Source organism: Lacerta agilis, chromosome 9, assembly GCF_009819535.1.
Source record: "Lacerta agilis isolate rLacAgi1 chromosome 9, rLacAgi1.pri, whole genome shotgun sequence".
Taxonomy (NCBI): domain Eukaryota; kingdom Metazoa; phylum Chordata; class Lepidosauria; order Squamata; family Lacertidae; genus Lacerta; species Lacerta agilis.
This window is the reverse complement of record NC_046320.1, coordinates 18,276,885-18,302,723: the sequence shown is the minus strand read 5'-3', so window position 1 is coordinate 18,302,723 and position 25,839 is coordinate 18,276,885. Positions and strand designations below refer to the sequence as shown.

The 25,839-nt window shown below is 43.8% G+C and overlaps 1 long non-coding RNA gene across 1 annotated transcript in view; it reads left to right on the top strand.

Moving 5' to 3' along the window:
* The window catches only part of LOC117052678, a 122,347-nt gene that overhangs the window by 59,352 nt on the left and 37,156 nt on the right, over positions 1–25,839 (top strand). The window contains exon 2 of the long non-coding RNA XR_004427305.1: positions 12,756–12,826. This is a non-coding gene — a long non-coding RNA (uncharacterized LOC117052678). The remainder of the gene's footprint in view (positions 1–12,755; positions 12,827–25,839) is intronic.

Sequence of the window (25,839 nt, the reverse complement as noted above, 5' to 3'; positions counted from 1 at the left end):
ACTAAGGAACAATACTGCTTTTCAAGGACTCTAACCCTGTGAGAAAATCACAACCCCTTAGTCCTTGGAGAGATGGCACCAAAAACATTTTTTCCCCCACAAAAGAAAAAACTGTGAGATATCTTGACACACTCATCCCTTGACACACTCATCCCTTGAAGTTGCTCCTGTTCCCCATCCCCTTATATTTGAGATATAACACTACAGAAACTATTCACGTATTATGCCGTCATTAAAAGATTTTTAAGCCTGCTTCTGAAACACCCTTTGGACTGTTCAAATCTCAAAATGTTTTCAGCTCCTGCTAGGATTATTCTGTATAATACAGAGTAAAGCAGAAGGGATGGAAATACACTGGCATAAGCAAAGGCATGTTGATTGAGAGCGGTCCAAAGAATTCCTTAAAGACATACCACCTACCGTATATTTCAGGGAGATTTGCAATGTTTTTTTTCCAGAGGAAAGTCAAGAGAAGGGCTACTGTTCCAGTACAGGTGTTAACCTCAAACTTAGATTTATTAGCATTTGTAATTTTCCATGGGGATGAGAAGTCTATAAACTTAATCTGGGATCATATATATGGATATATTCTTTGTCTACTTCTTTGGAAACTTAAAGACCTCAACACCTAGTGGGGAAAAGCTGACTAGACAAATGCAGGATTTTTGAGACTTTGGATTCTTACACTTTCTCTTGGTTCATGCACTTTATCCATTGCAGGAATGGGAGTTGCTATCTCTTTGTTGGAACTTATGTGGAAAGGAAGAAGCTTCTACCCACTCAGCATTTCTGAGCAGTTCACAAACAAATTGTTAGAAATGGAAGGAAGCCTTACTTGCTTCATATGGCTGAAGGCCAATCCATATGTTGCATTTATTTATTTACTTAACAAATGTGAGCACAACCAATCTCTCCTCTGCTCTTTTCATCTCTCTGCGTGTTCAGGAAACCATAGAATCACAGAATCTTAGAGTTGGAAGGGCCTCAAGTGTCATCTAGTCCAACCCTTTGCAACGCAGGAATCTCAGCTAAAGCATCCATGACAGGTGGCCACCCAACCTCTGCTTAAAGACCTCCAAGGAAGGAGAGTCCACCAGTGGGGAGGGAATCTGGTTGCAGCAGGTTGCTGAAGAATCCAGGGAGTCTCCACCTCCTGCTCCGACCAGTTCCCTTCCTGCCTGGTCTCCCAGAACATGCAGAGAAATGAAAAGAGCAGAGGAGAGATTGGTTGTGTGCAGCTGCAGTCTCTGATGATTGCTTGGGGGGAAACCCTGGAGAGGAAGGGACTTAGGCAGCTGTGGGAAGGCAGGGACCTTCAGTCCTGACAACTGTCTTATTGGGGGAAGACCTACTGGGAAGAGTTGCTGGGATCATTGGCATGTGCTCTTTTCTTTTCTTTGAATAAAGAGTTAACTACAGCCATATGGCTAATGCAATAAATAAATTTATTGATTGACTTGGGGAGTTAACTTCACTGGCACTGGAAGTTTTTTAATTGCTGACCTTCATGTGACTCCAGCTCCTGACACCCCCACTGAAATTAGGAGGGTGAAATGAAGGAAGCTAACCAGGAAGTGATTTCAGTGCTAAATACCTTATAGCTCAGCTCACTCTGAAACCGTTTTTGGTTCTGAAAACGAATACCTAGAGACTCAGAATGTGCTTGGAGACACCCGGATCTTTCATTCTAATTGTATGTCTGTTGTGCGAGGCTTCGGTTGGATTTGGAGCGCGTGTGTGCCTCAGCCAACACAATATGAAACCTCACTGTGCTAGTAATCATGATCCTGCCAAAGTTAAGTATGTTTGAAGTCCTGTTGATATCAGTGAGTTGAACATCCTGACCCTCACCCTTTAAAATCAATGAGACTTAGACGTGCTTAACTTTGGTACAAATGTGTCAAGTTAAAGCACTTTCATAATTGACGTAGCACTAAATCCCAAAGTTCAGATTCTCACTGTGATAACCCCACCTGGTTTTATTAATAAACCTTTTGATGTAGTCCACCGTGTGTAAATACAGTGGTACCTTGGTACTCAAATGCCTTGGTTCTTAAACGCTGAAAACCCGGTTCCGGTTTTCGAATGTTTTTGGAAGCCGAACGTCCGATGCAGCTGTCAGCTTTTGTTTCTGGGGCGCCTGCACCAATCAGAAGCTGCGCCTTGGTTTTCAAACATTTCGGAAGCCGAACGGACTTCTGGAACAGATTAAGTTTGGTGCTTTTGTTTTTGCTATTTATTTTGCATTTTTGTTTTTGAGGCTTTTTCGGTTAATTTGTTTTTGTGACTGTGTGGAACCCTGTTCAGCTCCTGATTGATTGATTGATTGTGTGACTGCAGAAATGGATAAAAGCCCCCCCCCCCATCCAAACAATGATTACCATCAGTGCAGGTAAGAAAAATAATAATTTTAATTTATATCATCTACAATACTGTCTTATTTATTTTATAGCACAGTACATTGATTATTGCTTTCATTTTATGGATCAATGGTCTTGTTAGATTGTAAAATGCATGTTAAATGGCTGTTTTAGGGGTTGTTTTTAAACGCCTAGAACGGATTAATCCGTTTTGCATTACTTTCTATGGGAAAGCGTGCCTTGGTTTTGGAACGCTTTGGTTTTGGAACGGACTTCCAGAATGGATTAAGTTTGAGAACCAAGGTACCACTGTACATTGTTGAACTTCAAGAAGATTCCAATGGAATCACACAACTTCCTTTTAAGAATGGGAAGTCGAGTGTCACCATTGTTCCATTGTATCATGTATGTGATGCATTATTCCTATTTTGGAAATAAATGAGAGCAAAGGAGTGGGAATACCAATGAGATTTATTCTGCTGTGAAGGATGATCCCTCCTGGTACAAGTTTCTCTAGGGAAGTTTATAGAGCCGACTTCTTCCATCTTTGCAAAGTGCTAATGGGCTGCTGGGTCAAGTTCACAAACTTGATCTAGCAATTGTAAATAATTATAAACCAAACTAAACTATAAACTTGGCCATCTGGTGCCTGTAATAGCTTAAAAACGGTGCCGAGAGCTTTGTGGGGAACATCAACATCTGGAAGGCAGTATTTAGCAAGTGATGGTACATCTCATACATGTGTGGATTTGCTACGGTTGTGTAACATCCGTTTTCAAGTAGGTTTCAGATGTGTCCCATAATTTCCCCCGGTATAAGACTGGGGCAGCAGAGGGAACTGAGTGGACATTCGTGAACTGGAGAGGAAAGGACGACATGTGTTTAATTTATTTATAAGAATATAAACCACCAAGTGGTTTATATCAAGGTGATGTACAGTAAAATGATTAAAACATCATAAAACCTTGTGTAGTGTTCCGTTTCAGAAATATGTTTTGGAGATTGCAGTCTTTGCTCAGCACATATAGCTTTCCAGGGGGTTCCAGTCCTCTGAATATTCTGCCAATATGCTTCTGGACAAGGAATGAGAAATCAAAAATACAGTTATTTGGATGAGATTTGTAAACAGATGACACATCTTTAACTTTACAGCCTTTACTAATTATGATTTTTAAAAAACCCCAAAGATGATGAATGCATGTTGTAGTCTCAATTTTTTAAAAAAATCTTTTCAGCCTTTTTAATTACCAAGATGAAAATAAAAGGGTTATATTGTCAGACAAGCAACGCATAGTCTTTGAAATGCAGCTTCAAGTTGCTTAAAAAAATGGAGAAAAGGGCACGAAATCTTTGGCCAAAGAGATTTTGTTTCATTAAAATACTTTTTTTTGTACTAATGAAAGGGAGAAGAAATATAATAAGCCTCCTGATGAAATATGAAAACTGCTATCGTCTGTATTTTATCTTAATTGTGTTAAATGTGTTGTTGTCAATAGAAACATGGCCATGCTATATTAGGTATCAGCAACTGTAAGTTCTAAGGCCAAATATGAACCTGTGGCAAACACTATCCTTTAATAAGAAATCGCTTGTTTTGTTGAAGGCATTAAGCTCACATCACATCATCCCCTAGGGGGCCAAACTTGACAGGTGTGTGGAGCCATAAGGACATCAGATGATGCTTGTTTTGAAGTCCCAATTGTTGGGACTTCAAAGTGCAGTGGGGGGGGGGCTGGTTGAAAGACCTTTTGCAAAGAGACCTATGTATCTCTTTGAACCTCTGAAGAGGGCTTTCAAACAGATCCACCCTGAGCTTTGGTTGTGTGCACTTGTTCCCAGGCTACGGAACTGGTGAGCGCAGCCAATGAAGAACCAACACCTCGCATTGCAGTGATCTCAGCAGATTGGCAGGTGGAAGTGGGGTTTTTTTTATGTCTCACAGATCAAATTTGATCCCCTGGTGGTCCAAGATTGACCTGCAGGTCAGAATTTTGTTTTTATTTTTACCATAGTTTTTAGCAGGGTATTAGAAAACACATGTAGTTTCCTTGAGTGGATCAATAAATTTATTACCAAGCAGTTGGCACAATATCTGAACATAGTCCAGTCTTGTGGCCTGCTGTGATTGTCAGTTCTTAGCTTGTCATTTAGTTGGCTTCTTTCAGGTTCTGAATTTGTATTTTATACTTTGCACCTTGTCTTCCTTGACTATAATAAGCTTCTGGTGGGTGTTCAGCTCTCGTTGCCAACCCAGAAGCAAGAGGAAAGTGTGGAGAAAGTTGGATCTGAGGTAACACAGATGATATCATACCTTCTCCCTGAGTCCAGTTCCAAAGCAGCTTTCCAAGAAATATAATCCCTGAACATGCTCTAGATCAGAAATACCATGAGTAGAACGATTCATATATCTGATCTAAATCCTTATTAAGTCTGGATGCTGTTCATGTCTATTTTCTGCAAACCCTACCCTTTGATTACCTGGAGGAGATTTGTACTTGCCACAGGTGCCCTGCTGAATAGCTGTTTGCCAGTCTGCCTCAGTCGAAGAAGAAGAAGAAGAAGAAGAGTTTGGATTTGATATCCCACTTTATCACTACCCGAAGGAGTCTCAAAGCGGCTGACATTCTCCTTTCCCTTGCTCCCCCACAACAAACACTCTGTGAGGTGAGTGGGGCTGAGAGACTTCAAAGAAGTGTGACTAGCCCAAGGTCACCCAGCAGCTGCATGTGGAAGAGCGGGGACGCGAACCCGGTTCCCCAGATTACGAGTCTACCACTCTTAACCACTACAACACACAAGAAGAAGAAGAAGAAGAAGAAGAAGAAGAAGAAGAAGAAGAAGAAGAAGAAGAAGAAGAAGATGTTTATTATTTATACCCTGCCCATCTGACCGGTTTGCCCCAGCCACGCTGGGCGGCTTCCAGCATATAAATAGTAATAATAAAACAGCCCGAATTTTTTAAAAAAGAAATCATAATTGTTACTTTCAAACTTTGGCGTGTGTCTTGATCCAGCACTGAGCATAGTGGAAGCTGCAGTAACTGATTTCAGTAGGTCATGGATTGTATCTTCCCTTACAAAAAAAAGGAAGGAAATTAGAATTAAAAATTAAGAAAGGAAGACAAAGAGAAGGTACAGTACTTGGCATTCTCTCTCTCTCTCTCTCTCTCTCTCTCTCTCTCTCCTTGATGCTGAACACAAATTGTTATATACACAAAAAGCAGCAGCAGCAGCAATATAAACAGAAGTCAAGGAAGGAGAGATTGCATGTATAAAAGCCAAGTGAGAAATTACCCCTTTTGTTTCTTTGCATTGACACTCTGTTTCAGAATTACTGCTTGTGGTCCCATCGCCACATGGACATTGCATAATGGATGAGTTTGTGCTGTCAGAGGCAGCAGGTGTTCTAACAATAAAAAAAGAGAGCCGATTATTGTTAGAGCCAGCATCTCTGCGCCGCATGCCCTGTGAACAAAACCTCTCCTGTATCTGGAGCAGCAGGGGAAAATAAAAGCAACAGACCAATTGCCACTTTACCGCATTACAATCTTAATTGGATGTTCCAGAAATAAATTGTATGTGGGTTTTTTCACCCCAGCTCTGTTTATGTAGAAATTGATTAGTAATTCCATTTCATCTAGAATTGCATGGTTTGTCACAGATAGGTGCTGTCGGCAGATCACTTAAAAAAAAATATTACTTCCAATTATTGCATCGGTGTGTAAATTTGTGCTCAAGAGAAACCGCCAGCAAGGTAATTGCTTTCAGACTTACTTTTCTGATGGTTAAAGCCTTCTCTGTATACGTCGGCCACTGAAAGCTAAGTGTACTGTTTGCTATTGCTAACAGATTTCAGAGGGAGCAAGAATGCAGATGAAAAAGAAATTGCAAGCATTATTATATATTTCTTAGCCTGAGGCCTAGTTTATGCTCTTCTGTCTGCAGATGATGTAAAGATGGCCTTCTGTGTGATATGGGTGGCACAGGCAGGCTCCTATGCTTAATTTATGTGATCTGTTCTCACATTTTTCAGGGCAAACATGTGGTTTGCCTTGTTGCTCCATATCTTCAATATGCAGCAAGGGCTGAGCGAACCAAGAATTCCCATGTTGTGAACCATGTGCTTCAACCCTAAGAGAGGGGAAGTTTTGAGATGAACCATGGCAGAACCTGAAAACAAAAGCTCACCAGGGTTTGTTTATTATTTTAAATCACTTTATTTGACTTGTGTAACTTCTGTCCCTTGGAGTTAAGTTTTAAGTACAAAAAATAAAGAAGTATAGTGAGAACCACAGTATAAAAGGAAAGGAAAACAACAGGGCCATTAGTTGGATATTTACTGGTAGCAGCAAGAGCTTGGAAGGGTTTGAGTGGAATTTCTTTGGTAAAATTGGTACAATAAAGTGTGGGAAATTGCCCTGGCTGAAAACCTTTACACAAAAACTATGTATAGCAACAGGACAGAAAAACAGGACGGAAAGAAAGAAAGAAAGAAAGAAAGAAAGAAAGAAAGAAAGAAAAAGACACATTTATGGTGAAATGGTGGCACTTTCTTGCTTTTACAAATAAAATGGATGATTGTTGTTGTTGTTGTTATTTATTTAATTAATTAATTTATATACCGCCCTATACCTGGGGTTCTCAGGGCGGTCACAGAATAAAATCAAAATATACCGGTAAAACCACAAAATACATAATAAAAATAAAACAGCAACCCAATACCCTACCCCACAAAAACACATTTTAAAAGGGCATCCGATCAACCAAAGGCCTGGTTAAAATGGAACATTTTGTATTCTTATGCATATCCCTACAGCCAGAGGAGCTGGAAGCTTGCTTTTCTTTAAAACACATGAACTTGCCCATATATTCAGATACTCCTTGGAGACCCTGCTTCAGACCCCCCTACCCTCAGGTGGGTGAGTGAGGACCTGAGAGAGGACCTTGTTTCATTTGTGGCACTCTTGCTTGTTGCTGAACTTGAAATTCTTCTGGAAAGGCAGAAATCGTTTTACTTCCTAAGACCTTTTAGTTGCTGAGTCTAAAAGCACTGTTTATAACAGAGGTTGGCAACCTAAGGCCCATGAGCTGGTTCCGGCCCATGAGCTTCCTTGAACAGGCCCACGTGGATTGGCGTGGGGATTCTGTGCTTTTCCCCCCGTGGCACCATTTCCCCCCCCTGACCTCTGAGTCGGAAGAGCTCCGGAAATCGCGTGTGCACATGCATATGGGTGCTCCTCCGTCCCAGAAGTGCGCCGGAAATAGCGTGCGTGCACGGGCGCTCCTCCCCCAGAGGAACGCCTGTACACATGCGTATATGCTATTTCCAGCGCACTTCTGGGATGGAGGAGCACCCGTGTGCATGTGCATACGCTATTTCCGGCACTCTTCCGACCCGGAAGAGTGTTGGAAATAGCTTGAGTGCACGCATGGGCACACATGCTCCGGCCCACTGAGAAGTCTGCCGGGTAGTGGACCGGCCCGGCCTCAGAAAACGTTGCCTACCCCTGCTTTATAACAAGGCTTGCCAATATGGTTCCCTCACAATGTTTTTGGACTCCAGCACCCACCACACCCAGCAAGCATGGCCAGTGGTTGGGCATGATGGGAAATGTAGTCCCAAAAAAACATTTTGAAGGCACAACATTGACTAAGCCCGGTTTTTACCCTCCCCTGCAAAAATCTCCAAGGTCCTGATCTAGATTGTCCCCCCTGGGTGTTTCTTAAAGAAAAATCTTGCACTGAATGAAAACAACAACATAATTAGTATTCTGGCCCAGAGAATTCGAGTTAAGCAAGGGTAGACAAAAGGAACAATTGATTCCATTTTAGAGAATGAAACCAAAGTGGTTTCCAAAAGATCACACAAGAGGTTTGTGGTAATGGCATACAATAAGTACCAAAAACATGCTTCTTTATTCCAAATTACCACCAAGTATTTACTGCCAAATTACAACCAAGCCGGCATGTGATTCAGCGATACTGGTTAGAGGAAGAGCCCCTGAAATAATTGTGTATTTCATCTACTTATTACATGTTCCTTTTGTCAGATGGAGCAGGGACAAATTAAGTGATCTTCTGTGGAAGCTTACTTTTTTGCAAACTCTCCCTATAAATGGACTAATTTTGTGTGGTAAGCAACCTAATTCTCAAAGCTGTACACCAGCAGAAATTTACACTACAGTCTATTAACCAATTACTTCATAGTAGTTCTGTTGAATAAAATGGAAGAGTTTCAGACTCCTGCCCGGCATACTCTAGGGTTAAACCAAGAAATCTGTGGATTTCAACCTCTCAGTGTCTTCAAGATAATCTGTGAAGCTATTTTAGTGTACTGTAGTATTCTCTAACGAAAAAAGCCATCTTTGCTTGAGGCCAAAATGCATCTGTTTTGACTGTTTTGCTCTAAACAGAGCCGTATGGGACCTATTTAGCGCAAATGAGCAGATAAATGGCTGTTTTTATCAAGCACAATCCCTGTATCCTTTCTAGGACAAACGATCTCTTCATGGCTGTGTTTCACATAATGCAATCCCCTTCCTTCCTCGCTTGCTATCCATCTCATGTAGAAACCAAATAATTGCCTCCAGGAGCAAGCCAAGGTCTCATTAAGCTTTGGCACTGCCCAGCCAGTTGGCTTCCAATATCTTGCGGGATAGGAAAAAATTTCACCTGGGGACAGCATCTGTTTAGTTATTTGTAACCTTTGGTTTCCCCCTCCCTTCCTTAAGCTGTTCTGACACCTGGGGCTTGTTAGCCTAATGCAGTGGATCATGTCAAGGCTCAGTAATATGAACTGATGCATACTGACAACAATTGTGGTAATATGGCTTTGTTTAGCGGTCAGGCTTTTGGCGGTGATCTGGCTTATTGATATAGCTATCTGCATTGTATTATATACAATTTTATAGTTTTTATTGCATTAGTGGATTTTGTTGTTGCTGGAAGCTGATTCAAGTGAGTAATGGGGCACATTAAAAAAGGTATCTGTTTTAAAAAAAATATGTAATTTTAAAAGAGGAGAAGGGGACGACAGAGGATGAGATGGTTGGACAGTGTTCTCGAAGTGACTAGCATGAGGTTGGCCAAACTGCGGGAGGTAGTGGAGGATAGGGGTGCCTGGCGTGCTCTGGTCCATGGGGTCATGAAGAGTCAGACACGACTGAACAACAACAAAATTTTAAAAGAACGCAGATCACTTCACTTCAGTCTCTGGACTCCAGAAAAAAGATAGAGGAAACCGGGGTGGGGTGGGGGGAATCCATGCATCAAACCTAGAACTAGGAAGGTTGTCTCCTGCACTGCCAGTCCCCAAACATTCTTCACTCTTCCACTCAGTGGTGATGGTGGGAAGTATGATGTCGAACTCCGGACAAAAGGAAGAAACGTGCTAAGAGGAAGGCATGCTTGGCAAACCCTCACCGTGATCAACACCCGCCAGGAAACCTATGTCCCCACTGTGGAAGGACATGTGGATCCAGAATTGTCCTCCACAGTCACTTACGGACTCACTGTTAAGACCGTGTTCATGGAAGACAATCTTACTCGGTTACGAGTGATCGCGAAAGAACAAGAAAGATGGGAAATGTAGTTTCCCCATGGGATCCTCCATAGTTTCCCACACCCTATCACTCTGTTAGCCAGCAAGAAAAGAACGCTCCCCACCCCATCAATACAGTTTTGGTGCTCCTTTGGTCATAAACAACAGGGAAGCCCCCAGTGGCGCAATGTGGCAGTTAGTGTGGCTGGCAGTTAACCAGAAGGTTGGTGGTTTGAGCCCACCTGGGGATGGCTCTGGGCAGGATTCCTGCATTGCAAGTTGTCTCCACATCGATTCTTCCCTTTCATAGAATTGTAGAGTTGGAAGGGACCCCGAGGGTCATCTAGGAAAGCCCCCGGCAATGCAGAAGTCTCAACATGTGTTGGTAAAGGTAAAGGGACTCCTGACCATTAGGTCCAGTCGCGGACGACTCTGGGGTTGCGGCGCTCATCTCGCTTTACTGGCCGAGGGAGTCGGCATACAGCTTCTGGGTCATGTGGCCAGCATGACTAAGCTGCTTCTGGCGAACCAGAGCAGCGCACAGAAACGCCGTTTACCTTCCCGCCGGAGCGATAACTATTTATCTACTTGCACTTTGACGTGCTTTTGAACTGCTAGTTTGCCAAGAGCAGGGACCGAACAACGGGAGCTCACCCCGTTGTGGGGATTCGAACCGCCAACCTTCTGATCAGCAAGCCCTAGGCTCTGTGGTTTAACCCACAGCGCCACCCACCCGTGTCCCCACATGTGTTGGTACCCCATCCAATTTGAAACCATACCGGACCCTGCTTAGCTTTGCAAATGTGCTGGCAGTTTTATTGCCGCACCACTTGGGGAGATTGAGATGTACAGTAGAGATAGGCAGCAGTGGCGGTGGGCTGGGGTTGGAAATTCTTTTCCCACTTAGGATTTTCTTATGAGCCAGAGAAGATGTTTGGGGTGTGTAAAACTTGCCTCCGTTTTTGAAGTGGGGTTTCTTGATTTCAAGCCTGAATCTGAAGCGCTTCATTATCCTGTCTACTTATCTCCCATTCATTCCAGCAGGTCTTATGCAGGCCACACTCTGCTCCCCTTTAGGCTGGATTTCCTCACCCCCTGCATTAGACTGAGTTTAGTCTCTCCGTGCTCACATGTCTTTGTTTTCCTTGGTAAACACACATTTCATGTATGGCAACTAACAGCAATAGAATCATTCCATTGCCAAGACTGAACATAACTTCTTTAAAGAAGAAAATGTAACAAAGATGATGAAATCATACCGTTTATTGTACGTGTGTAGATGACCAATTATATTGAGCTTCGGGTTCTTTGATTTTAATCATGGTATCACATGAAAAGCAGCCTCTTCCTGTTTTTCTACGTTTTATAAATCTTATCAAAGACTTGGCAAATAGCGCAGGCATCAGTAGAGAATGAGATATGCTTGTGAGGTTCTGTGTACTCTTAAAGAGGCTGCACAGACAATGCTTGCTTCAGTTAGGAATTTGTGCAGAAGGTCTGGGTAAGAGCCTCCTGTTTCTGCCCCTGGCACTGCGCTGCACAAATGATTGAATCAATTGTCAGCTCTGCATCCTGCAGCTCTCCCCAAATTATCACCCTGTGTGTTAAGCATAGGAGGAATGGAGTGCAGAGGTGCCACAGGATCAAGAGTGGACTTTGCAGGGTAGCATCATTTAAAGATGATGTGTGTGTGGAATGGACGCTTCTGCTCTCTGACCATTGGGAAAGTGGACCTGAATAACTTGTGGCTACTTGATTCAAATAGATTTAGATTTTGGGTCATTTGCTTTGGAAAAGTTTCAGTTTGCGTCAGGGGATTTTCATCAGCCCTAGAGCAGGAGTGGGGAACCTGTGACTCTCTGGAAGTTGCTGGAATCAAACTTCCATCATTCCCAACCAGCATTGCCAAGGGTTGGGGATGATAGATGAAAGTTGGGGCCCCTCCAAATGTTGCTGAACCACAGTTTCCCCACTCCTGGTCTGGAGAATGATGTAATTATCCTTATTTTACTTAGCTTTAGTAAGCAATTTCCATTCATTTTTGCCAATGAACTTTTGAAATGGAATATGTGTGTGTGTGTGTGTGTGTGTGTGTGTGATAGAGAGAGAGAGAGAGAAATGTAAAGCACTGGAAAATTCTCAGGGGAAAAGTTCATTGATTCATACCTGTGCTTTAACTACCTCTACAATGTAAAATTTATTTTATAGTTTTCTCAGAAACGGGGCTTCCTGGTGTGTATTTTCCAATACTTTGTGTAACAACTGTATATGATTTATTTGGGCACAGATAGCCCTTCGAATACTTATTCAAAGTAAAAATCCCCCCCAAAGCGGTGTGAACATGCTCTCAGTCCTTTTTGTAGTCCTGGGATCTTCAAATGAAGGGCGGTATACAAATTTAATTAACAACAACAATAACGTAGGAAAGAGCCTACTTCATTTAGATGTGTTAAAATGTATCATGAGTTGTCACTTCTCAGCAGATCAGTATTTTGGGGGTTGTATACAATAATCATAAATTGCATGAAAGCAGCTTTGCAGTTGACCATTGATAGTGACAGTTTCAGTCTTTACCAAGTGATGGCGTAAATTTGAACGAAGTGCTAGGTCAGTGTTTCCTAAAGTGATAAGGCTGCATCCAATTAATTTATATTCAGAGTAGTAGACCCACTGAAGTCTTACATGGGATACAGTGTATAAGCTGAAAACAATTTTTAGGCTGTGACTAAGGGTATTGTTTCAGAAGTGCCAGAAAATATTGAGCTGGAGTGCTTTATGATGAAGTTTGTTTTTGTTCAGAAAACCGTCCCAAACCCTAAGATTTGATGGACTAATCCCCACCTCTTTCTTTTACAGCAAGTTACGGGGAGAACCTTTGGTGATAAAGATTTTCGGTCTGGATTGGAAAACGGTGTTCTGCTGTGTGAGTAAGTAAAACCGCGCATTGAACTATGAGTTTTAAGAGTTCTTTTTGTGAAGTCCTCGTAATAATAGCTATAGCGTTCAAGTTGTCTGTGCTTTGGAGATAAATTTGAGGAGCATTCACACAACCATTTTTTGTTCGTTTGCTTCTTGTCGAGTTTGGTTTGTTGATCTGGCTTTGGGAGTGTTTCGCCAGCTGCCTAGATGGCCCCCTCGGATGTGCTAAAAAGCACATTGTGCTATGGCTTCCTAGGAAGAAAAGTTACTTTCCCAGACATTATAGTACAGACCTGCTGTTAGGAGTCATCCGACCTCAAGCCAAAGGAAACTTCTTGTGTGGAGCACCTCCAACTTAAACAAGTGTAGCCAAAGCAAACAATTGAGGCTCGTCATCAAATTCATTGCATGCTTAGGAACTGGATGGTCATGGTGGGTTGTCCAAGCGCCCCCCAAAGTATACATGCACATCTGGTGGGAACGCTGCCATTCTTGATGTAATATACCTCTTTGTGGAATGGACGAGGGAAGGCTCTCAAATATCAGCCACTATTATTTAACATGCAGGCTTCTGCTGTTGCCTAGCAAGCATTCTTCACAGCTCAAGAAATTGGCCTAAGTGTGACCAGATAGTCCACCAGGATGCTTTGCTTTGTGTTAATACATAACCATTTCCAAAGTTTTGTCATATTTAACAGGGGCCGCCAGAAATAGATTACAGGATGGGGACTTGAAGGTAAAGGCTGACTCCATTCTCAAGGGTCACACTGAGTTTTGTGGGGCAAAACCTATCTGCATTATTCCGCAAGTCATTCATTTATTTAGATTAAAACTTTATGTTAAAGTAAGTGGCACTCAGAGTAGTCTACTCTGAATATTACTCACAAAAGGTATTACATGTACTCCTAAAATGTGCTTTAAAAATTATTTTCAATGAGAACTGCATCAGAGCATTCGAGAAGTGCAATATCTTGTGCACAATTAAGTTCTAGTCGGCTGGGACAGGCATAGGCAAACTCCGACCCTCCAGTTGTTTTGAGACTACAATTCCCATCATCCCTGACCACTGGCCCTCTTAGCTAGGGATGATGGGAATTGTAGTTCCAAAACATCTGGAGGGCCGGAGTTTGCCTATGCCTGGACTGGGAGATCAGAGCCGGCCCTACTGTTAGGCAAAGTGGGGAAACCATCTCAGGAGGTAAACGCTGGATGGTAGCAGAAAGCACGGCCCCGTTGCAGTTTCTCCTAAGCCCCCTGGGCATTCCCTCTCTTTTCGAGGACAGAGCTATCTATGCCACATGGCATGTTCCATCCCACCCCCTTAGCTTGCTGTCTCGGGTGTTGTGGGAGATGCTACTCCATCACCATTAGTGAGTTAAGATTCAACTTCCAGTGTAGTTAATTTCTGTATGTGGAATGAGAACAGGGCCAAGCATCTCTGACGCTACCTGCCCTTAACACACAGTAAGTTCAATTGTGGGAGTGTAATGCCAGTGTGCTACTTCACAGGTTTGAGGGTAAAAGGTAAAGGACCCCTGGATGGTTAAGTCCAGTCAAAGGCAACTATGGGGTTGCGGCACTCATCTCACTTCAGACTGAGGGAGCTGGCGTTTGTCCACAGACAGTTTTCCCCGGTCATGTGACTAGCATGACCAAACCGCTTCAGGAGCAACAGAACACTGTGACGGAAACCAGAGCGCACAGAAACACCGTTTACCTCCCCGCCACAGTGGTACCTATTTATCTACTTGCACTGCTGTGCTTTTGAACTGCTAAGTTGGCAGAAGCTGGGACAGAGCAACGGGAGCTCACCCTGTCACGGGGATTCGAACCACTAACCTTCTCATCGGCAAGCCCAAGAGGCTCAGTGGTTTAGACCACAGTGCCACTCGCGTCCCTAGTACCTTATAGGACCTCCTCAAACCTAGTGGCAGGCCTACTTTTGAGGTAGATTAGGGTGTCTGAGAGTGACCTAAGGCCCATGGTCACCCAGTGAACTTCATAGTTCTCTCACAGCTCTCTAACCTACCTCATAAAGTTGTTGTAAGGAAAAAGTGATGCATGCCACTTTGAGCTCCTTGGAGGAAGGGTTGGATATAAAGGTCCACATGGATGTGTCCGTCACTGTACTTCCCCATGTTACCAAATACGTGCATGACGGACTGAAAACTGTATTTGAAAACTAGAGGTGTGGTTTGTCTTGCAGCTTTTATGTTTTCTCTGTCTCTAGTCGTACATTTCGTCCTTGGCTAATAGTGCCTTTGGGAGAAAAGTGCTTAATTAACAGGGAATTAAGTTACCGCTCAGCTCATGTTGCCCTATTAATCCCAGTCTAACCAATTTGTGGACCTTTAGTACAAAAGAAGAGGAAAAAAATGCCCCGCTTGCTTGCAACTATCCTTTGTTTGACCAATGAGGTTCACAAACCTGACTTACCCTGGCAGAGATTGTTCCGTTGCACTCTGGCATGAGTGTGATCGGCTCTTGTGAATCCTGCCTGCCCGGGGTCTAGTGTTCCTCAGTCAGCCATCTGGCAACTTTGACAAGCAAACCCTATCATTTAAGTGCAGAGATGGACAGAGAGCATCTTGGCAATTGTGTTCGGTTGCCTGTCTCTTTCCCAGGGACATGTCTGGGAAGTGGTTTGACCATTCTATTGCTGAGGTAATTGGAGTCATGCAGGGTCAAACCTGTAATAACCCCACCCTTTCCTGTCTGGAGCAGAAATGGGTGGGGCTGTGTGCACAATCAGTGGCATCTGACTCCAGTCACTTATCTTTCCTTCACAGTCAGGATGCGGGTGGCACTGTGGTCTAAGCCACTGAGCTTCTTGGGCTTGCTGATCAGAAGGTCGGCGGTTCAAATCAATGTAATGGGGTGAGCTCCCATTGCTCTGTCCCAGCTCTTGCCAACCTAGCAGTTCAAAAGCACACCAGTGCAAGTAGATAAATAGGTACTGCTGTGGTGGGAAGGTAAACAGCATTTCTGTGTGCTCTGGTTTCCGTCACAGTGTTCCGTTGCGCCAGAAGTGGTTTAGTCCTGCTGGCCACATGACCCGGAAAGCTGGCTGTGGACAAAAGCGGAGATGAGCGTCACATCCCATAGTTGCCTTTGACTGGACTGAACCGTCCAGGGGTCCTTTACCTTTATCTACCTTCACAGCATTAAAAGCAACTTACCATCTTGTACATTGCTACTGATAGCAACGTTAGAAAATAGCAACATGTCCTTCACCCCAGTAAAGAATGGCGCATGTCTGGTTTTAAACTGGTTGATTTACTCAGCAAAACTCATGCATGTGGCGTCTAGGTATGGATAAGTGCTCCCCTTCCATGTAAGGCTCATAGATTTCATATTCTTGAACCTTGAGGACAAAATGAGGGGCAGACAGAATCCTGTTGAGAAAGAACGTTCCAGAGGTTTTGATGCTGGGGCGATTAAAGTATCCATACAGCTATTATGGGCATGTCAGAAATGTTCCTCTCTCAGTTGTATGATTGTGATAGTGTTACCAGAAAGGAAAGGCACATTTGCTGTCTCAAATGTAGGCCTCAAAAAAGTACGTCACTTGTAACCCCGGTATATTAACTTGTGCTTATTTTGTGGTTTGCTTCATATATATATATACACACACCCCTGATTAGACCAGATTGTTCTTTGTTTTCACTACACTGAGCGATGGAAAGTGATGTCTTGTTTGCAACTGGTGTGCATGAGGGAAATCTGAAGGGACCTGAAGACAGATTAAAATGGAGAGTAGTATTTTGAAGCTCTTTTCCCAGCTGGTTTGGGTTTGCCGGTGTTCAGACTAATTGAAGGCTGGTCAAAATATGCTTCAACTTGCTTCTGTTGAAACTTTTCAGTGTAAAGGAAAGTTGAAGGGATGGTTCTTACTATTATGTTCCATTCCATGGTCCAGATATCTCAGTACATAATACACGAGTCTCTCATCAAAACTGTCTTTAACAAAAATATGTGTGTACATGGTGACTTGGAAAGGAATGTGCGTATAATAGCAATAGACTGGGTAAAAGGAAGTACGCCATAGATCTGAAAGTGTGAAAACCTTTTTAAAGTAGCCATTCTTCTTTCTGGATTTAAAGGAACACTTCTGTTTTCATAACGTTACTCGTTTCAATTGCTAATGCAGCTGTGCTAAGCTCTTTCGTTTTTTGAAGGAGTGATTTCATGGCTTCTGGCACAGTGGTTTGGATTGACTAATACAGCATAAAGCAATTTTTTGCAGGAGCTGTCTTTGTGTGCCAGAATAAGAGGCTATTCCCATTGAGTTCCTTTTTTCGTTTTGCTTAAGTTAGTGGTGCTGTAGAACAGATCGCAGGCACCCAGAGCCTTGCTGGCTTTCTTCGTGCTGCAGTTGAGCCAACACATCTTTTCCTGTTTTTTCCTCAATTAATAGTGGCATGTATGAAGCCTAGTCTCCCCCCCGCCCACTTCAACATTGCTGTGCAGAACACTGTGGATGAACGTTTGGGGAAATGACTTCTCCGCATCAAACTCTCTACCAAACTTCAGTTTGTAGTTTCACTTACTTCACGTATTGGTGCCACACATAGTGCTCTTTCCTGCCCTTGGTCAACGTAACTGTTCTTCTTTCGCTTTTCTAAATTACAAGGAGCATAGAATAATATTGCTGTGATTGCATTAGTGTAATAAACATATTGTTACAAAAGTCGTGTGCCACCCCCCGCTCTCTGCAAGATTCCTGGGGGTTCCAGGCACTCACCCAGGGTCTGTGTTCCTGTGTAGAATTGAGACTGTCGTAGCTTTAAGAAATAGGTTTATTCAGCTATTTACACCTTCATCTGCATACGAGGGAATCTGGATTTTACAGCTGGTCATTTCAAGAGGGGCTTGTGCCCACAGCAGTGCAGCCCTAGAGTCCAAGGCACTCTCACAACCAGCCTTCAGCCAGCCTTCCCAGATGGATTCCAGTCTTTCGTCTCCCTTCTTCTTCCCAGAAAAACCTTCATCTGCAGCTTGCATTTTATCCATTTCACACACAGATAATCAAAACCCCACCATTTATTAATTTCTAGGGTTGGGGGGGGGTTTCCCCCTTCCACTCTATAACAATATTGACTGTAATGTTGGATACTTAAAATAAAAATAATAAAAATTAGGAAAAAGGCTAAGGAATATGCATATCAAGTTGTGGGGAGTGGGAACAAGGTAGTATTGCCCCTCTCCATCTTTCTAGCTTTCCAGGTTCTAAGCTTATTCATTCTCATTTCCCCAGATGTCAAAACATCACAGTGCATCCACCCTTGGCTTCCTGCTGCCATACCTCCCTCTCTTCAGACCCTCCTTGCTCCCTTCTGCAACAAAGTATTCTGACCCTTTTATTTTACTGTCTCAGTAAACACCCCTTTGTCTGGAAAGGTCTGGCCCATTCGTTTTTGCTCCCTTCCATGTACATTACAAGTGCATGTATAGTTTCGGAAGCGGCATTGGGCACGCTGATCTGTAGTACTGTGGCAATCTAGTCTAACCACTGTTGTCAGTTTTGCCTGCCCAGCTGCTGCAGCTAGGCGGGACCGGACCTGCTGGTAAATGTTTGAACAGCTGTTTGCAAGTGCAACCGTTCGTTAATACGAGTAGTCTCTTTATAAGGCATTAAATAAGTGATCAAACACACCTTTTAGCAACACCCTTAAAAAATTAGAATTCAGAGGAGTTTGGAATGAGCAGAAGCAAACGGGCAATTTAAAGTCTTGCTTGAATTCCAAAAACCAGTAGGTAAGGCTGTAGTTTTGAAAGCAAGTATTCATCTTCCTCTCTCTGGGAACAGACCTTCCTTACAACAGTATCTTACGGCTTGTCCAGTGTAAAGGAAGTGATTATGACAGTGAGGGCTATGATACTTGTTTTTAATGGATTTTATGAATCAGTGTGAATGGTGAGTGGAGGGGCTAGCTAATACCCAATGAGCAGGATCGACCAGTGGTTCGTATCACATCTTTCAGTTATTCCAGAGATGATCAGTTCGGTTGTTATATTTCCTTGTGTCCTATAATTTTCCTCTCTTCAACGCTCCAAACGCCACTGCAGGCAGAAGGTATGGCCACGGTTTTTTTCATTTGGGGTCAGGTCAGTTGTGAGAGAAACTGGTTTTTGGAACCAACTACAGAATCCAGAGTGGCATTTGCTTTCCAAAATGTGCTAAGTGTGCATTTGGTGTGCTCATCGCTTGGGCGTAATATTTTGCAAGTACTCCTACTTTGAAAGGCTTCCCGGGTCATTCATGGGAGTTTTAGGTTTATTTGGTGGTAAAATGTATATCTTACGGGTACTTAATTGGTTAATTAGTCACTGCCTAAGATTAACCAGTAGCACTGTGATAACAATAGCAGCTAGGGGAGTTTGGTTGTTTTTGCTTTGTGGTGCATAAACCACACAACCACACACACAAAAAAAAAAACCACAGGTATTTTCCCCTTTATGGAATGAATGTGAAGTGACCCATGCCACAATGTGACAAAAGGCTAGCAATTTCCTGTGTTTACATCGCTGTATATTCTAATGCCAACCATTATCGGCCTTTCTTGGATTTGGCTTGCGTCTAGCCTGGAGGGAGGACGTCCGTCTCATTAAGGACAGAGATCTAAGTTCAGGCAGGGACATGGGAGGCTGTTTTGTATCAGGCCGGAGTCGCAACCTGCTATGTTTTTATTGTTCCAAGATGTAATGAGGAACAAATATTATAGTTCGGTATGGGGTCCGTGACCAAAGCAACAAGTAGAAAGTAGTGCATCAAGTGGGAACTATGCAAAGTTGCAGCCGGATTAACCTTCTGCATAAAAGGATTGAGAATAATAGCCAGAGGGAAGGAATAACTTTTGCCTAAAGCTGGGATCCCACAAGGACTGGGACATGCTTACTGGAATGTGTGGCTCCCCCCCCCCAACACACTTTGAATGGCAAACACCCCCCCCCCCTGCTTTTGAAATTCTGGTCAGTTTCAGAAGTCACCCACACTGCCCCCAAAGCCGCAAGGGAACTTCTGAGAGAGAGAAACTGGTTTGGGGCACCCAGTGTGCTTTATGGACAAATGGAGATTTGAATCTGGGTTTTTGCAGCCCATGCCTCTCCTTATGGCAGCACAGAAGTAACAGTGACCTCATCTGCCAGCCCTTTTTGAAGTGAAGGCACCAGTGTTTGTCCTGTGCATGTTTGTTGTATTTTTATATATCTGTAGGAAGCGAACCTGTTTAATTTGCCTCTGAAGGGTCCAATTTGCTTTAGTTTCTATTTGACTTAAATGTTGAAAGACCACACAGAAGACTCTTAAATTTTAGTTTGCTGCTTTCAGTCAATAAACAAGTATTTTATTATTATTATTTTTTAAAAGCCAGCCTGCCATTGAAAGAAATATGCCGAAGAATAGCAGCTCTATTCTGATGCCTCAGGCAAAGAACTGAATAGGGAGAGGTTTTCCTTTGCTGTCTTCCTCTTCCTCATAAGCTTGGGTCCCTAATCATTAATACTGGTGGTCTAACCACATTTTCATTTCCTACCACTGCAAGCCCGGATCCTTTCCTCTCTCTTCCCCTTCACCTCTTACTTAACCTTCGATGGGGCCAATGCAAACATTTTTAAAAAGATTTATTTCAAGCGCTTCTGACATTTGGAGTTTGCATTAAGAACTCCAGGATTCGCTTTTGTGAGTGCGCCTGAAATGCAAGGGGAAATCCTGCAATCAAGTGTTATAGTTGTGCATCCTTAAAATTCTGCTCTCTCTCTCTCTTCTCTGTGCCCCTTTCTTCAATATTTTCCACTGGGGAAAATTTAGGCAGTGAGTGGAAGTACCTGCATTAACTCTGGAAATTCTTAAGTTAGGAAAGTATTACTTGGTGTTGTTGTTATTATGCTGGTCTGGAAGAAAAAATGTTTAAATGCTAGGTGAACAGACTTTACCACTTGCAAAACTAGACTGTTATCTGATTAATTTTAACCTTATGCTTCAACAATCAGAGTTCCCTGGCCCCTTTTATTCTACTGAACATTGCACTCTGTGTTTTGGATGTCCAAGACACAGCAGTGGATAATATCCTCAATTTTGTGTGTGTGTGTGTGTGTGTGTGTGTGCCACAGTTCTGCAGGAGTTCAGAAGAAGCACAGAATGTGGATGCACTGGCGGAGGAAGAGGAGTGCAGGGGGAGCGCATCGCCCCTGGCAGCGCGATCCTGGCAGGGTGCCATCGTGGCTGCCCCCCCACCCGCGCTGAGCACCCTGTCCCCACAGACGGCATGCCCTGCCCTCAGGACGTGCCAGCCCGCCCCCGCCTGCTCCCCCCCCTGCTGAGCATGAAGCTCCGCCACTGTGTGGATGTGCTTCATGAGGGCCTTTGCAGTCCTTTTTTTTTAAAGGAGGTTTCTAGTCCTTATGGCTGAAAATCTGGAAGTCTATGCTTGCTGAATCCTAGAAGCCAAGACTGAGATTTCTAGTAGGGCATTGGGCTTCAGTGTATACAGTAGGTACATACGGTGCTTTTTTGGGGGAGAGGACCGCAGGGGTACGCATGCCCCCAAACATTTTGTGAATATAAGTTTGGCCCCATTGAGGGGCAGTATTTCAATATGAGTAGGAAAATGAGAGTGCATATATATATGTATGTGTGTGTAGGTTAGGCTGAGAGAGAGTGACTGGCCCAAGTTGACCCCAGGCGCTTCATGGCTAAGAGGGGATTTGAACCCCGGTTTCCCAGATGCTAGTCCAACACACAGGACTAGTAGCCTTCTTCCCACGAATTTATCTAATCCCGTTCCCCCCCCCCCCCCCCGATGATCAAAACCAAAATCACAGTGCACAGTGTTTTCTCGTTTTAAACAAGCTTGCAGAAGTAACCACGTTTTTCTTGGTGCACAGCTTTTAGAGCCATTGGGTTAATACTTCTAGTGCAGGAGTACGGTACATAGTCCCGTGTTGTACTGAGTTATAGCAGGTGTGCTCATTGCAGCTGTCAGCTGATAGCATGAACTGGGAAGATGCCGTTCTCATGGTTTGCTTCTTCGCTTTTGCATAATGGGTGTGTTAATCAACATGGGCGTGGGAATCCCCACGAGGTCTCCCGAACTATAATACCCTGGCCCAAGTCAATTAAAATATGTGCATAAAGTTATATGTAACGGGGGACCCGCACACTGGGTCTTCTCTCTCCTACATCTGGCTCATGGGTGTGCCACACAGACATTACAGGCAAATTGTCTGCAAATGTTAAGCTTGAGTAGACCCAAGCCATTTGGTTGCTAACTCACATAGATCTGGGACATTACCAAAACCTTTAGGCCCCGGTAAGCTTTATTATTGTGGAAGCTACTGTGAAATCTTTCCCTTTCAGTGTTTAAGGGATCTAAGCAGTGGAAAAAAACCCTGATGTTGGGAAGATGGAGGGCCAAGGAGAAGGGGACGACAGAGGATGAGATGGTTGGACAGTGTTCTCGAAGCGACTGGCATGAGTTTGGCCAAACTGCGGAGGCAGTGGAGGATAGTGGTGCCTGGCGGGCTCTGGTCCATGGGGGTCACGAAGAGTCGGACACGACCTGAACAACAACAACAAAGCAGTGCTATTTTTCTAGAAAAAAGAGGTGCCGGAACTCACCATGAACACCTCCCTCGTTCTTGTTAAAATGTCATGGCGCCCACCTGAGAGGTGCCGGAACAGAGGTCAGTGAGTTCCAGCTGGGGGGAAAAAGCCCTGGATCTACCTTAAGGGATCTTCCACACACATCACTTGTAGAGTTAGCAGCTGATTGATCTGCAGATTCACACATTCTCGACCCATTCCTGTTATGCTGCTCACTCACGTTGTGAGTCATTGCTGGTTAGGTGCTGGGAATGGAAGAAAAATACAGTGGTATCTTGGTTCTCAAACTCAATCCGTTCCGGAAGTCTGTTCAAAACCGAAGCGTTCCAAAACCAAGTCGCGCTTTTCAATATTTTCCACTGTGGAAATTAGGCAGTTAGTGGCAGTACCTGCCTTAACTCTGGAAATTCTTAAGTTAGGAAATATTACTTGGTGTTGTTGTATTATGCTGGTCTGGAGAAAAAATGTTTAAATGCTAGGGTGAAAGACTTTACCACTTGCAAAACTAGACTATTATCTGATTAATTTTAACCTTATGCTTCAACAATCAGAGTTCCCTGGCCCCTTTATTCTACTGAACATGCACTCTGCGTTTTGGATGTTCAAGACACAGCAGTGGATAATATCCTTAATTTTGTGGTGTGTGCCACAGTTCTGCAGGAGTTCAGAAGAAGCCACAGAATATGGATACACTGGCAGAGGAAGAGGAGTACAGGGGGAGCGCACCGCCCCTGGCAGCACGATCCCGGCAGGGTGCCATCGTGGCTGCCCCCTGCCTGCACCTGGGCACCCCGTCCCTACAGACGGCATGCCCTGCCCTCAGGTCGTGTGCCAGCACCGCCCCCGCCTGCTCTCCACACCCCCAGTGCTGGAGTATGAAGCTCCGCCACTGTGTGATGTGCTTCATGGAGGCCTTTGCAGTCCTTTTTTTTTTTTTAAAGAGGTTTTCTAGTCCTTATGGCTGAAGGCATTGACTCTGAAAATCTATGCTTGCTGAAATCCTAGAAGCCAAGACTGAGATTTCCAGTAGGGCATTGGGCTTCAGTGTAGACAGTAGGTACATACGGTGCTTTTTTTGGGGAGAGGACCGCAGGGGTACGCATGCCCCCAAAACCTTTTGTGAATATATTTTGGCCCCATTGAGGGGCAGTATTTCAATATGAGTAGGAAAATGAGAGGGCATATATATATGTATGTGTGTGTAGGTATAGGCTGAGAGAGTGACTGGCCCAAGTTCACCCAGGCGCTTCATGGCTGAGAGGGGATTTGAACCCCGGTTTCCCAGATGCTAGTCCAACACACAGGAACTAGTAGCTTCTTCCCCACGAATTTATCTAATCCCGGTCCCCCCCCCCCCCGATGATCAAACCAAAATCACAGTGCACAATGTTTTCTTGTTTTAAAACAAGTTGCAGAAGTACCACGTTTTTCTTGGTGCACAGCTTTTAGAGCCATTGGGTTAATACTTCTAGTGCAGAGTACGGTACATAGTCCCGTGTGTACTGAGTTATAGCAGGTGTGCTCATTGCAGCTGTCAGCTGATAGCATGAAACTGGGAAGATGCCGTTCTCATGGTTTGCTTCTTTGCTTTTGCATAATGGGTGTGTTAATCAACATGGGGCGTGGGAATCCCCACTTGAGTCTCCTGAACTATAATAGTCCTGGCCCAAGTCAATTAAAATATGTGCATAAACGTTATATGTTATGGGGGACCCGCACACTAGTCCTTCTCTCACCTACCATCTGGCTCATGGGTGTGCCACACAGACATTACATGCAAATTGTCTTCAATGTTAAGCTTGAGTAGTAGAACCCAAGCCATTTGGATGCTAACTCACATAATCTGGGAAATTACCCAAATCTTTAGGCCCCGGTAAGCTTTATTATTTTGGAAGCTACTGTGAAATCTTTCCCTTTCAGTGTTTTAAGGGATCTAAGCAGTGGAAAAGACCCTGATGTTGGGAAAGATGGAGGGCACAAGGAGAAGGGGACGACAGAGGATGAGATGTTGGACAGTGTTCTCGAAGCGACTGGCATGAGTTTGGCCAAACTGCGGGAGGCAGTGGAGGATAGGGGTGCCTGGCGTGCTCTGGTCCATGGGGTCATGAAGAGTCGGACACGACTCAACGACTGAACAACAACAACAAAGCAGTGCTATTTTTCTAGAAAAAAAGAGGTGCCAAGAACTCACCACGAACGCCTCCCTCATTCTTGTTATAATGTCAATGGCGCCCCACTGAGAGGTGCCGGAACAGAGGTCCAGATGAGTTCCAGCTGGGGGGGGGGAAGCCCTGCATCTTCTAAGGGATCTTCCACACACATCACTTGTAGAGTTAGCATCTGATTGATCTGCAGATTCACACATTCTCAGCATTCCTGTTATGCTGCTCCACTCAAGTTGTGAGTCATGCTGGTTAGGTGCTGGGAATGGAAGAAAAATACAGTGGTATCTTGGTTCTCAAACTCAATCCTTTCCGGAAGTCCCGTTCCAAAACCAAAGGAGTTCCAAAACCAAGGCGCGCTTTCCAATAGATAGTAATGCAAAATGGATTAATCCGTTCCAGACTTTAAAAGCAACCCCTAAAACAGCAACTTAACATGAATTTTACTATCTGACGAGACCATCGATCCATGAAATGAAAACAATACAAAATGTACTGCAGTCACACAATCAATCCATCAATCAATCAATAGCTGAACTGGGTTCCACACAGACACAAAACATAACAAAAAAGAACCACAAAACGCAAATAAATAGCAAAAACAGACAGACCTCAGCGTAACACTGCAAACGGAAGTGTGGCACTCAAAATGGAATTGTAACACTCAAAATGGAGTACGTTCGGCTTCTGAAAAATGTTCACAAACCAGGACACACTTACTTCCGGGTTTGCAGTGTTGGGTTCCAAGTTGTTTGAGTACCAAGGCGTTTGAAAACCAAGGTACCTGAAGGTCCTCATTACATCCAAATCCCGAATGATGATGATGATGATTGTTGTTGTTGTTGTTGTTGTTGTTGTTGTTGTTGTTATTATGTTTGATATTTCCCCACTCATACCGCTATCATTGACTTAGATAAAGGTGTTGGGCCTGATATTTAAAGGTAAGGGAAACCAATATCTGATGCCGAGTGGCTGAGCATCAGAACCTCCCCCCCCCCAACTGGTAAATGAGTGAAAAAACCAATAGTGGTATCAGGGGGCTCAGGATTTAGAAATTTATTTATCTATTTCTGTGGTAGGCGCTAGAGACTGAAAAATGACTCTCTGATCTTGGGAATTTGGCTCAAAGGGATATTAAGCCCGCAGTCTCTCTCTCTCTCTAAGAACTTAAGCTTTGAAATCTCTTTAACAATGGCTATTTCATTCCCCCTCCAATTTTAGAGACACAACCCAATGTTTCCCCCCCATCCTTCCC